This window comes from Garra rufa, chromosome 16 (assembly GCF_049309525.1).
Source record: "Garra rufa chromosome 16, GarRuf1.0, whole genome shotgun sequence".
Lineage (NCBI taxonomy): Eukaryota > Metazoa > Chordata > Actinopteri > Cypriniformes > Cyprinidae > Garra > Garra rufa.
Window position 1 is genome coordinate 44,977,395 of NC_133376.1, and position 13,788 is coordinate 44,991,182.

General features: G+C 36.0%; 1 protein-coding gene across 1 annotated transcript in view; it reads left to right on the forward strand.

The window, feature by feature from the left end:
* The window catches only part of LOC141288170 (collagen alpha-1(XXV) chain), a 185,553-nt gene that overhangs the window by 139,166 nt on the left and 32,599 nt on the right, over positions 1-13,788 (forward strand). The window lies entirely within an intron of this gene.

The following is a 13,788-nucleotide window of genomic DNA, read 5'->3' on the forward strand; positions in this document are numbered from 1 at the left end:
TCTGTCTCGTCAAGTCTGGGATGGAAAGGGTGCCCCTTCTTACCCCCTGTGTCTGACAACTGCTGAGTTGAAAGTGAAGGCCTTGCTGTGTTTGATTAAGTTATTTGCTTGTTATAGCACAGGCTTAAGGAAGTTCCCCACTGCCAACTCCTGTCAACAATCTGTGGTCTGCAGAGCAGACCCGAATGTCACAAACACAGGCCCGAACAGTCACCAGGATATACATCTGACATCACTGACATGCAAATGGATCCAGATTGAGTGTGTGGGTTTGCAACATCTCTGAAGATTACTAGTAAACAATTAGACAATTAATTGGAATACAAATAAATGAAATACAAATAAATTTTAAATAGCCTTTATGCTCATCAAAATTAAATTTATTTGATCAAAAATACAGAAAAAAGTAATATTATGAAATATTATTGCAAATTAAAATAACAGTTTTCTATTTTAATATACTTTAAAATATAATTTCATTCTGTGATGCAAAGCTGAATTTTCATCAGCTATTACTCCAGTCTTCAGTGTCACATGATTAAAAAAAAGGAAATCTTTTCTAACAATATAAGTCTTTACTATCACTTTTTTTTTAATCAATTTAACACATCCTTGCTGCATAAAAGTATTCATTTCTTTCAAAGAAAGAAAGAAAGAAAAAATTTACTGACCCCCAAACTTTGAATGGTATTGTATATTGTTAGAAAAGATTTCTATTTAAGCAATAAGGTACTTGAGGCCATGCTGTATCATGAATAAATCACGGCTGAAGGGCGTTGTTAGGCACGACGCGAAGCGGAGTGCCTGCAACCCCTTCAGCCGTGATTTATTCATGATACAGCACGGCCTCAAGTACCTTATTGCTTTTATAAAACGGTTACCACACAATAAAAATATTAAAATCAAAAATATATATTAATTTATATATATTAAGTTGTACGTTTTCATAAAGTAAAATCATTAACTGCCTTCCGCTGTAAAAAGTAGTCCCTAACTGCTGCAGCTGTGTTTACGTTGCTAAGGGTGGTTGCTAAGGGGATTCAATGATACACAAAACCGTTGAGTGAAGCGGTCCGCTTCGCGTCGTGCCTAACAACGCCCTTCAGCCGTGATTTATTCACGATACAGCACGGCCTCTCGTACCTTATTGCTTAAATACGACACAGCTGCTGACCAATCAGAATTGAGGAATGGAACTAACCGTTTTATAATTTTTAATAAATGCTGTTCTTTTTAATGTTTTATTCATCAAAGAATCTTGAAAAAAGCAATCAGAAGAATCATGTGACACTGAAGACTGGAGAAATGCCTGATGAAAATATAGCTTTGCATCACTGGAATAAATTCTATTTTAAATTATATTCAAATAAGATACTAATATTTTAAATTGCAATAATATTTCACAATAGTACAGTTTTTTCTGTATTTTTGAACAAAAATACGCACCCTTGAAGAGCATTTTTTTTATTAATGATCTTTATTAATTCATTCAGACTGAATATGTGGTTTGCAGCATCTCTGTAGAATACTAGTAAACAACTAGAAAAATATAAACAAATATGATATTATTTAATGCATTGATGAATTTATCAATATTAATAATTAACACATTAATTCTAATTATTTAAGCACAAAAAATTATAATATTTTTTCAATTATATATATATATATTCAATATGAATAATTTTAATACAATTTAATAATTTTAATAATTTAAATAAAAATTAAAAATGCAAATAATATTATAGATATACAATTTAAATTATTTAATTAATGAATTAATTTTCTGAATTAAAAATTAAATCACTAATTTATTTTAATAAAAAATATATATACATTATTTAATTTCATTACTATTTCGTTCACAACTGTAAAGTGTCATGAATTAAACCACCTATTTTAATTGTGTAAAGGGCTTTTATATAGTGTTTACCTTGTATATAAGGTTTCCTGTGCTACAGTATATACTGGATCTGCCTCATTTAGCAAGAATCTCCTCGAATTGAGTGGTCAAAGTCGTCTTAATTAGTCATGCTGATCTAACCTCACAATAACAATCTGGAAAAAATCTGTTAAAAACTGAAAGACCAGCTGGTGAGATAAACCAAACAACAAACCGAAAAGGCTATTTTTTTCATGGTTGTCATGCTGAAAGCATCATCCTAAAAAAGATTATTTTCAGGGGTTTTTTTTCCTTCAATGGCATCCATTTACAATGTCATAATGGTTTTTAGCTGGCCGTGGGTGGTTTAAGCTGGTTTTAGGTTTAGATGGATGTTCTATCAGCTGACGCATTGTAGGGAACTGATTAACCATGTTTCAAAAGCTTGACCACCTTAGGCAAGTGTGATCTGATTTTTCTAGCAGGGATTGTATTAAAATAAAGTTGACATGAGTGCAGATCCATTGAACCAACTCAAGTTCTTTAGGGCAAAATCTGGAGAGTTTGACATCATTTAGTCTGGAGATCCCGGGGAAGGTAGAGCCTCAGGAGACACGAATGGAGAAGTTCTGCGCTGGTGTTCAGTTTCACCTTACTTGCTATAGGTCAGCACAATAGCCTGGTCTAATTATGTCCTGCAGGTATTGTCTGAATGGAAAGCAAAATCAGATCAACGATTCAGTCTGTGAATAGTTATGACTGGAGTCATCCAGTACTAACAATAACAGTAATAAAATTTAGTTATTAATATGAAAAGCAATGTTTCAAGGCCTGGATGTAAGCTGAGTGTATATGACATACTGATGAAGCTAATGAAAGTTTCAGATGGCTCTATCAGAAAAGTCAACACAGATGGCCTGGACTGCAAACCTTTGCTTAAGCCTCATTTCTGAGTCATGCCAAAAAATAACAGTGAAAAAAGGTACTAATTTAACAAACGACATGTATAGAGAACAGAAGTGCTTCAACTGCACATGTGTGACAGAAGACATAACCAGAGCTCTTCCATCACTCTTGATCCGGCCTGTATGAGTATAGGATTGTGTGTGCAGTCATGCAAAGAGACCACGCAGATGTGCTAAACAACGTTTTCCCAGGTTCGTCCCTCTGAGCCCAAATGCTGACCGGCACATTTGTCTTCCAAATCACTCCATCTGTTTTCATATATTCAATCCATACTATACCTCATATAAAATAACCATTCGAAACTGCTTTTTAAAAGCCACCATAGAGAAAAGGAAAAACAGAACAAACACACAAACGTAGGAACAACTTTTAGAACAAATATTGATGGATGGAACAACAGAAAGATGATAGAACGATAGATAGAATGATAGAATGACAGAACGATAGATCAATAGATGGATGGATGGATGGATGGATGGATGGATGGAAGGATGGATGGATGTATGGAAGGATGGAAAAACAGTAGGCAGATAGATAGAGCGATAGAACGAAAGAGAAAGATGGAATGATAGATAGATGGAACGATAGATAGAATGATAGAATGACAGAACGATAGATCAATAGATGGATGGATGGATGGAAGGATGGATGGATGGATGGATGGATGGATGGATGGAAGGATGGATGGATGTATGGAAGGATGGAAAAACAGTAGGCAGATAGATAGAGCGATAGAACGAAAGAGAAAGATGGAATGATAGATAGATGGAACGATAGATAGAATGATAGAATGACAGAACGATAGATCAAAAGATGGGTGGATGGATGGATGGATGGAAGGAAGGAAAGACAGTAGGTAGATAGAACAAAAGATAGAAAGATGGAATGATAGATAGATGAAACGATAGATAGAATGATAGAATGACAGAACGATAGATCAATAGATCGATAGATGGATGGATGGATGGATGGATGTACGGAAGGATGGAAAGACAGTAGGCAGATAGATAGAACGATAGATAGAACGAAAGAGAAAGATGGAATGATAGATAGATAGAACGATTGATAGAATGATAGAATGGCAGAACAATAGATCAATAGATGGATGGATGTATGAATGGATGGATGGATGAGTGAATGAATGGATGGAAGGATGGATGTATGTATGGAAGGATGGAAAGACAGTAGGCAGATAGATAGAACGATAGATAGAACGAAACAGAAAGATGGAATGATAGATAGATGGAACGACAGATAGAATGATAGAATAACAGAACGATAGATCAATAGATGAGTGAATGGATGGATGGATGGATGGATGAGTGAATGGATGGATGGAAGAATGGATGTATGTATGGAAGGATGGAAAGACAGTAGGCAGATAGATAGAACGATAGATAGAACGAAACAGAAAGATGGAATGATAGATAGATGGAACGACAGATAGAATGATAGAATGACAGAACGATAGATCAATAGATGGATGGATGGATGGATGGATGGATGAGTGAATGGATGGATGGAAGGATGGATGTATGTATGGAAGGATGGAAAGACAGTAGGCAGATAGATAGAACGATAGATAGAACAAAAGAGAAAGATGGAATGATAGATAGATGGAACGACAGATAGAATGATAGAATGACAGAACGATAGATCAATAGATGAGTGAATGGATGGATGGAAGGATGGATGTATGTATGGAAGGATGGAAAGACAGTAGGCAGATAGACGGATGGATGGATGGATGGATGGATGGATAGATGGATAGATGGATAGATGGATAGAACGATAGATAGATAGATAGAACGATAGATAGAACGATAGATAGATAGATAGAACGATAGATAGATAGATAGATAGATAGATAGATAGATAGATAGATAGATAAGCACTAGTTTAACACACTAGAATGTATTGCATGTGAGAGTCGAACTCAAAGTCCTCTCAAGTATATTTATGTTTTGAGAGATGCTGTACAGTTAGTGTTCTGTGGCTCAGGCCTGGACTCTCACACATGGTCTATGCACGTACATGCCGGGAGGCTCGAGCGCTCTATTTAGAAAAGGTTTTAAACATGCTACACGTTACTTGCAACCGCATATTTTGGCATAGCCCTCTGAAGGGTCGCCCCACCTGTGTAAACGTCAAGAACGTGGCCTTGATTACTGTCAAAACAATACCATCAAAAGCAAACCACTTAAAACAACTCACCTATGATTCAATCTCTAACACTTCCACATGTAACATTGCCTAACAGCTGTGAAAGTGAAGACTTACATGCTAAGAGACGAGGGCAGAATCCACCATAAGTGTTCGCTAAGATGTCTAAATGCCACTGTAAAACAGTTACATCTGACAATGATTAGTGCCTCAAGAGTCCCAGTCACTTCGACTTCTGGGAAATGTGACTGGCAGAATTTTTAATTGTAATAAACATCGATGGCTGTGGAAAGAATGTGATGGACGGAAAATGATGTAATGACAATGCTGGCTCCAAGATGTTCATGTCTTTCTTTCTTCAGTTGAGAAGAAATTTTGGTTTTTGAGTAAAACATATTCCAGGATTTTTCTTCATATATTGGACTAAAATGGTGGCCAATGGTTTGAAGGTCCAAATTGCAGTTTCAAAGCAGCTTCAAATGGCTCTACATTGTGTTAAAAACAGTGTATAAATAGTAAAAAAAAATTTTTTTTAGAAAATGGCTGATCATTTCACAGGATAAGACCCTTATTCCTCAGCTGGGATCATGTAGAACCCTTTGAAGCTGCATTGAAACTGCAATTTGGACCTTTTACCTGCTAATTCCCATTGAAGTCCACTATACCACTACACAAAGTCCACTACACAAAGAACATTTGTAAATTAAAACATCAGTATTTATCACTCGCAAAATTCTATAAAGTTAAAGAACAAAAGTTACTTATACATAGTTTCAGGAACTGTTGTGTGCCTTCTCTCATATCCATCAAAATGTTTCCACTTGCCTACCTGTCTGCAAACCCTAGGAAATGCAGCGTTTCTCAACAAAGCCTGAAATAAGAGCATTAGTGAGTGAAAGAGAGTCTGGTGTGGGAAGAGAGAGGGCAAGGTCAGGGTTAAAGGTCACTAAGTGTCTGGACCAGGTCAAGCGAGGGGGCAGATATCCATTAAAAGCACATCCTGTGCATTTGCTATGACTGCAGACATACTAGAAAATCCTGGTAGATTTTTTTTTTTTAGCATTTTTATGTGTAACATATGCAATAAATTATTTTTTATATATATTTATCAAAGAATCACACTTTTTTTTGATCAAATGCTGTCTTGCTGTCCATAAGAAATGTATATTTTCAATATTCATATTTGTAACACCGTTTATCCATAAATTAATACAATGATGAATAATCTGAATTATTTTAATTTGAACAATATATACAGTCAAGCCTGAAATTATTCATACCCCTGGCAAATTCTGACTTAAAGTTATTTTTATTCAACCAGCAAGTTTTTTTTATTAGAAATGACACAGACGTCTCCCAGAAGATAATAAGACAATGTACAAGAGGCATCATTGTGGAAAAAATTATTACTCATCTTTTATTTACATTTGAACAAAAAGTGGCATGTCCAAAATTATTCATTCTCTTCTCAATAATTAATAGAAAAGACTTTATTGGCTATTACAGCAATCAAACGCTTCCTATAATTGCTGACCAGCTTTTTCCATGTCTCGATTGGTATTTTTGCCCATTCATCTTTAGCGATGAGCTCCAACTCTTTCAGGTTGGAGGGTCTCCTTTCCATCACCCTGATCTTTAGCTCCCTCCACAGATTCTCAATTGGATTTAAGTCAGGACTCTGGCTGGGCCACTGCAAAACGTTAATGTTTTTGTCTGCTAACCATTTATTCACCACTTTTGCTTTGTGTTTTGGGTCGTTGTCGTGCTGAAATGTCCACTGGTGCCCAAGGCCAAGTTTCTCTGCAGACTGCCTGATGTTGTTGTTGAGAATTTTGATGTATTGCTCCTTTTTCATGGTGCCATTTACTGTGATTAGGTTCCCTGGTCCAGCAGCTAAAAAACACCCCCAAAACATTAGGTTCCCACCACCATGTTTGACAGTGGGGATGGTGTTCTTAGGGTTCTTATGTTTTTAAAATCTGACCATAAAACAGAAGACCAGAAGTCTTCTTCTTTGTCCAGATGAGCATTTGCAAAGGCCAAGCGAGCTTTTGTGTGCCTTATCTGGAGAAGTGGTGTCCTCCTTGGTCTGCGTCCGTGGAACCCAGTGGTGTGCAGTGCGACAGTGCGGAACGTCTTGTAGTTTTTAATAATACTTTGCACTGTAGCCACTGGAACTTCAAAACATTTAGATATGGTCTTATAGCCCTTTCCTGACTTGTGAGCAGCCACAATGCGCAGCCGCAGGTCTTCAGTGAGCTCCTTTGTCTTAGCCATGACTGTCCACAGACCAGCAGCAGAGAGCTTTTGTTTTTCACCTGTTGAGTTGATTAAAACAGCTGTTTCCAATGAATCAGGGTAATTAGGATGCTTTAGAACAGCGTGGACTATTTGGAATGGTATAGAACTTTGGATTTTCCCATAGACTGTGACAGTTTGCAAAGGGTATGAATAAATTTGGACATGCCACTTTTTGTTCAAATGTAAATAAAAGCTGAGAAATATTTTTTCCACAATGATGCCTCTTGTACATCGTCTTATTATCTTTTGGGAGAAGCCTATTGCCATTTCCGGTCAAAAAAAAAACCTTGCTGGGGTATGAATAATTTCGGGCTTGACTGTAAATGTAAAAATATACTTCATAAAATATTTTAATTAGTGGAAAAGAATTTAATAAAAAACACAAAAACGTGAAAAACATGTTTTAAAATAACGCAATTGCAAGCATGCCATTTTACCTTATTTTTCAATTTCTCATCTCTTAGCTCTTTTACCGTGAATCATGTTTTTCACAGGATTTGTACCCAAGTATTTCGCACCCTAAGTCCAATGCCGTGTCGGCTAAGCTACCGAGCAAGCTTGTTACATCCGGAAAGCGAAACATATGGAGCTGTAATCATAACTGTATATGAAAATGATTACAAGTGCTTGCTGTTTTACCGCAGTGATATGTACTTATTGGTACATATTTTGCGTCTTGTGAAAAAGCTCCCACAGGTATGTTTTCGTCATGTGATCAGGTCATGTGTACCAAGCCCTCCTTTAAAACTCGCAATTGCATGTGGTTTTAAAAAAAAATACATAACATTGAGACATAACATTGAGCTGTTTGTTTCAGACACGGCATCAGTGCTGTGTGATGCACTTCTGTTAAGGTTAAGGGTACTCCAAAAAGAAGCAAAGGGCCAAAGGTCATGTGAACCGGCTGATTTGCTCACTGTGGTTTGTTTAGCAGAAATAATGTTCTCCAGTGCCCTCAGGAAGAGCTGTCACAGGTGAGTCAAAGGTGAGTCAGGGGATGAGTGTCTGTATTTATACATGTGCGCTTGGGAAACACAAAGAAAAAAAAGACAAATGCAAAGGTGACAGTGCTTTTGTCATGCTTTGTATGTGTTGTTTACACCAGAAAAGTGCAGAGAGTAAAGTGACTCTGAACATCACACGCTGACAAATGCATCAACAATTACGCCAACCAAAACAATACGTCAAACTGAGACAGAGAATGAGTCAGAGAAGAATGGATAGTAAAAGCGAAAATCAAAGAGGCTTGTTCTCCATCTGAGACACAAACACACCCAGTTACTGAAAACGTCTCAAAACACAGACGTTTTTCATGGAGATCAGAGAGATAAATAGCACAATAAACAAGTCCATTAGAAAGCAGAGCGAAAAGTTAAGGAATAAACACCAAACGTGAGGAAAATATTTGTAGTAACTCTGTTTAAGGTTTCATTTGGTCACAGATGGTCAGCAAAAATCTCCACCTGCTTTATTTATCAGACAAATGAGAGAAACTGTCTGTGTGGCCAGAAGTCCAGAAGTACTTTTTACTTTTTTTCACTTAATTGGATTAGAAGTACAATATAACAATCTTGAAAAAGGAAAAACATACAAGACTGCTTGGATTCTCAGGTCTACAACATTTCATTGGCTAGATTTTTTTTTCTTTTAAATCGCATCTTATCCAGTAATCAAGAATAAAGAAATGTCATGCCATACAGACTGGAAATATCATACCTTTTTGAAATTGTAAATTAAATAATGATGATTGGAGTAAATTCTAAAATTGTTCCATTTTCATACTTCAAAATTTCATTAAATATTAAATTCAATGTGTTACTAAGTGTAAATTCAAAGGCATTTTTTTTTCAGAATAAATTATGTAATAATTTTCACCCTAATCATGCAGATCACTATTGTGTGGTGAGCAAAACACGTATTAAAATTTGGAAAGCCTTGTGAATATATTTTGACTAGACGAGGCATGAACCACATCTAACGAGAGAGAGAAGGAAAACATATTGTCATCTTCTGCGCTGTAGTTTCTGTTAGTTATAATAGAATGTAACTACTAAGATTACAAAGATTACAAAGCTTAAAGCCTGTGTTGTTAAGCCCCTAAAATCCTTAGAAAACAGACTTTACAAAACAGTCTTTAGGGATGTTGCTTTTTCTTTTCATGAATCTCTTGTCTTCTGAATCTCTCATGAATCTTGGCATCTCAACAAAGAATTTTCCATTTTGAGTTGTCTCTTTGATTGCTGAATGATAATACGGTGGTTTTTGCTCCATAGTCTCTGCTGGGGGGGGGGGGGGGGGGGGGGGGGGGGGGGGGGGGTTACATTCCACATGTGGGACTGCAGTGGCATTAAAATAAATGCAGATGACATCAGATCTCATCTTAAGCTTCAACGAAATGCATTTAAATAATCAGTCATGCATGACAAATGTAAATTGTTTAAGCTGTTTTTGTTTTTTAAGGTTTGTGTCTTGTACAGTATAACTTCCTTGTCTTTTTCTTTCAGATAATTTTTTGGGGGTTTGAGAAGACCTTCTAGCTTGTATCATGGAAACTGCATAATGTTATACAATGTGCTGTTTCTTTGTAATTGTTTGTGAAATATGCTAGATTATATAATAGTAAGTAAAATACAAAATTCTACAATTACAGTTGAAGTCAAAAGTTTACATACACCTCACACAATCTGCAAAAGTAATTTACCAAAATAAGAGGGATCATACAAAAGCATGTTATTTTTTTTGCACTGACCTGAATAAGATATTTCACATAATATTTTTTTTTTTCATTTAGTACTGCCCTTCAGAAGCTACAGAGGATACTTACAGTAAAATTTACCCTGATCTTCAAATTCCAAAAGTTTACATCCCCAGCTCTTAATGCATCATTTTTCCTTTTGGAGCATCAGTGAACGTTTGAACCTTCTGTAATAGTTGCATATGACTCCCTCAATTGTCCTTAGTGTGAAAATATCTCAAAATCATACAGTCATTGTCGGAAAGGGTTCAAATACACAAAAATGCTGAAAAAACAAAGAATCTGTGGGACCTGAAGGACTTTTTTTGAAGAACAGCGGGCAGTTTAACTGTTCAAGACAAACAAGGGACACATGAACAACTATCACTGAACAAAAAAAAAAACCCACAATATTAAGAATCAAGTGTGCGTAAACTTTTAAACAGGTTCATTTTTATAATTTCAACTATTATTTTCTCTTGTGGACTATATGTAAACATCTTTTATGTAAAATATTTTATTCAGGTCAGTACTAAATAAATAATAACATGCATTTTTTTATGAACCCTCTTATTTTGGTAAAATAATTAACATTTTGCAGATTCTGCAAGGTGTATTTAAACTTCTGATTTCAACTGTTCAAATGCTGAAAATAAATTTTAAAGCACATTCTGAACCAACCAAGTAATGAAGCCATCTTTGAAGTGTGGGGTATTAGTAAGTGGACAGAAATTTCTGTATAAGCTAGTGAATCGCAGAGCGCGGCAAAGCAAACAGCTCCCGCTTGCAGAAGTGGGACGGTATCAAATTCACTTGCTCACATCATTTAGCATGACAGGTCATTATGGTTCCGCTGCAGCAAGACGGCTGTACAAATAACAGGGGAAGTTCTGATCTCTCGGTGGGTCAGCGCCTTCAAAACACACTCTCTGCTCCCCCAAGCAAAGGTAGTGTTTGCCAGAGGGGTCCGGTAACCCCTGCTGCCCGCTTGGAACCTGAGAGGCAGCACATCGCCCAGATTCAGTTAACCTGCCAATGAGTTCAGCCAATTCGCTTTACTGAAATCAACACCAAACCAGCTGATTGCAAATAACTAATTAAATTTAATTATAATTAAACTAATTTGATTATAATTAAATTATTGCAGAAAAACACTCAAGTGCATTTAATAAAAGACTCATGAAAGTCATTACATAGCAATTAGTGCACTGGCTAAACGCTTTCTGGGAGTTAAAATACACATTTTTTGGCAGGGTTTCCTTGGTAAAATTTGCAGTGCAGGGGCTAAATATCAGGTTATTGGGGACGCCTAAATTCGTAGCCTAATTCCACAGAAAAACCGCAGACTTGGCAACACTAAGTGTAAACAATATTTAACTACAATGATTTCATTCCAGGGGCTAAATATCATGTTATTGGGAAGTCTTTAATCTGTGGACATGAAAAACAACCCACTGTAACAGTGTTAAAATAGCCCAATTCCGCAGGATTTGGCAACACTAAGTGTAGACAATATTTAACTACAATAAAATGAAATGAAAATAAATTTAATTGAATTAGATAATAGTTTATCAAACATATCTAATGTGTCTCCAAACAATGAACATGGAATATGTGTCTGAGAAAAGTCTGAAAAAATCTGTAGAACCCAGCAAGTTACCATTAAAAATATTTTTTATGAGTTATGTACAAAAAAAACCAAAAAATGTATTTGTGTTTTAAAAAAAATTGACAGTTTGTGATTTGTTGGATTTTGCCATTTTCTTGCAATAAATCTAAAAAATTAAATACAATGTAAAAAATGAAAAAAAAAATTAAATAAAAAGATTTTCTTATTACTTCAAAATTTCATGTTTTCTTTTTTGGTTACTAATTGTGAAATTTACTAGTAATTTCTGAGTAAAGAAATGATTTAGACAGGGTTGCCAGGTTTTCATAACAAAACCCACCCAACTGATACTCAAATTAGCTGTAAACTAGCTCAATCGCATTTTGGGGAGGAAGAAGGTAAAAATTGCATTCCTGTGGGTCAAATACACATTTTTGCTGGGGTTCCCCTGCTAAAATTCACATTCTAGGGTCTAAATATAACGTTTTTTGACCACTTTAACCCGCAGACATGAAAAACTACCTGTGGCAACAGTGTTAAAGTAGCCCAATTTCGCAGGAAAACCATGGACTTGGCAACACTGCGTATAAATATTTAACTACAATAAAATTCAATAAAATTCAATAATTCAATTTAATTCAATTCAATAATTCAATTTAATTAATATTAGACAATAGTTTATCAAACATATCTAATAGGTCTCCGAACAATAAGCATGTAATACGTGCCTCTAATGCCTTACAAAATGCAAGGTAGATATCTAGCTGTCATCTCAATGGAGTCTAAACACACCTGTTTAAAGCCAACCGGTTAATGTTACTACATGCATAATCAAAACTTGAAACGGTCTTGCATACAAACAGCTCTACGCATCCCACGTGCAACCTATCCGCCGCTGAATGGAAGATAACCCGACTTCACTACTCACAAAATCACATGACTCAGATCAGATTCCTCAGTCTCTGCCATTGAGAGGTGCAGAGAGGAAACCCTGTAAGCTCATGCTGTCCACAAGCTGGATATTTTAATTTCACAGCTGAGGTCATGTCGAAATGTGTGGGCATGTGTTTTTTTGTGTTTGATACATGTTGCACCATTATTCGCATATGTACAGCCTGGGCTAAAAATGAACACATTTGGTCAAATTCAGCTTGGGCGAGTAAATAAAACAGCCAGATGGTCTGCAACTGTACTCTGAATTGGAAAACCCATGGTTGAAACTGAAATGAATGGCCTGTCTGCATGAGTTGTTGTTGTATTTAATGCATGTCACTATTATTTACACGTGCAGCCAGGGTCTAAAATAAAAATTTGCTTTGGCAAATAAAATATAATGGCCAGCTGGTCTGCAACTGTTCTCTGAACTGCACTTAATTATCCTTTTTTCTTTTAAATTGACTTTTCTAGTTATAAAATTGATTGAACAGAAATTTTAAAATAATGTTCTAGTTAAAATAATGCAATTATATTTTATTAAAATTACATTTTTTATTTTGCCACCTGAGCACTCAACCCTGCAGATGTTATGCATGGCAGGAAATTGCTGACAGAAATGGCTCACAATAAATATGAAGGAGAAACAAAGAGAGGGCAAGGAAGACAAATGAAGAGACATGTTGTAATACTTTGGGAAAAAGAAAGTTTTGGCAGAGCCAGACTCAGAGGTGTTGGAAAGATTCACTCATCCTGTTTTCCTGTGCTTGATTCTGAGCCAGCTTATAAACCCTAAGCAACAACTAAAACATCCAAGTGCCTCAAACTCGGTAACCTTCGGTTCATCAGCGTGATGAATAGATGCAAATCTTCGAATTCATCAGTTTATTGCTCTGGATTGTAATGGTTATGTGCAGGCCATCTGTAAAATGTACGCAGAATTGTATAAAAAAATGAAAATAGTGAGAGAGAAGAACATTAAACGGTGACATCATTACTCTGACTACATCTGGAGGCAACACTGTGGCCTTGTTCTAACGGGCAATTAATCTGGTCCAGGAGTGAGTGATGAGTGGAGGTTTGCATAACACCGTTTTATCCATCCCGTCTTTTTTCTCTTCTGCCCTCTTTTTCCTTCTCCCTCCCATCTCTCAGACAAGACTCTGATCCAAAGGGTCAGGCAATGAACCAATAAATAAA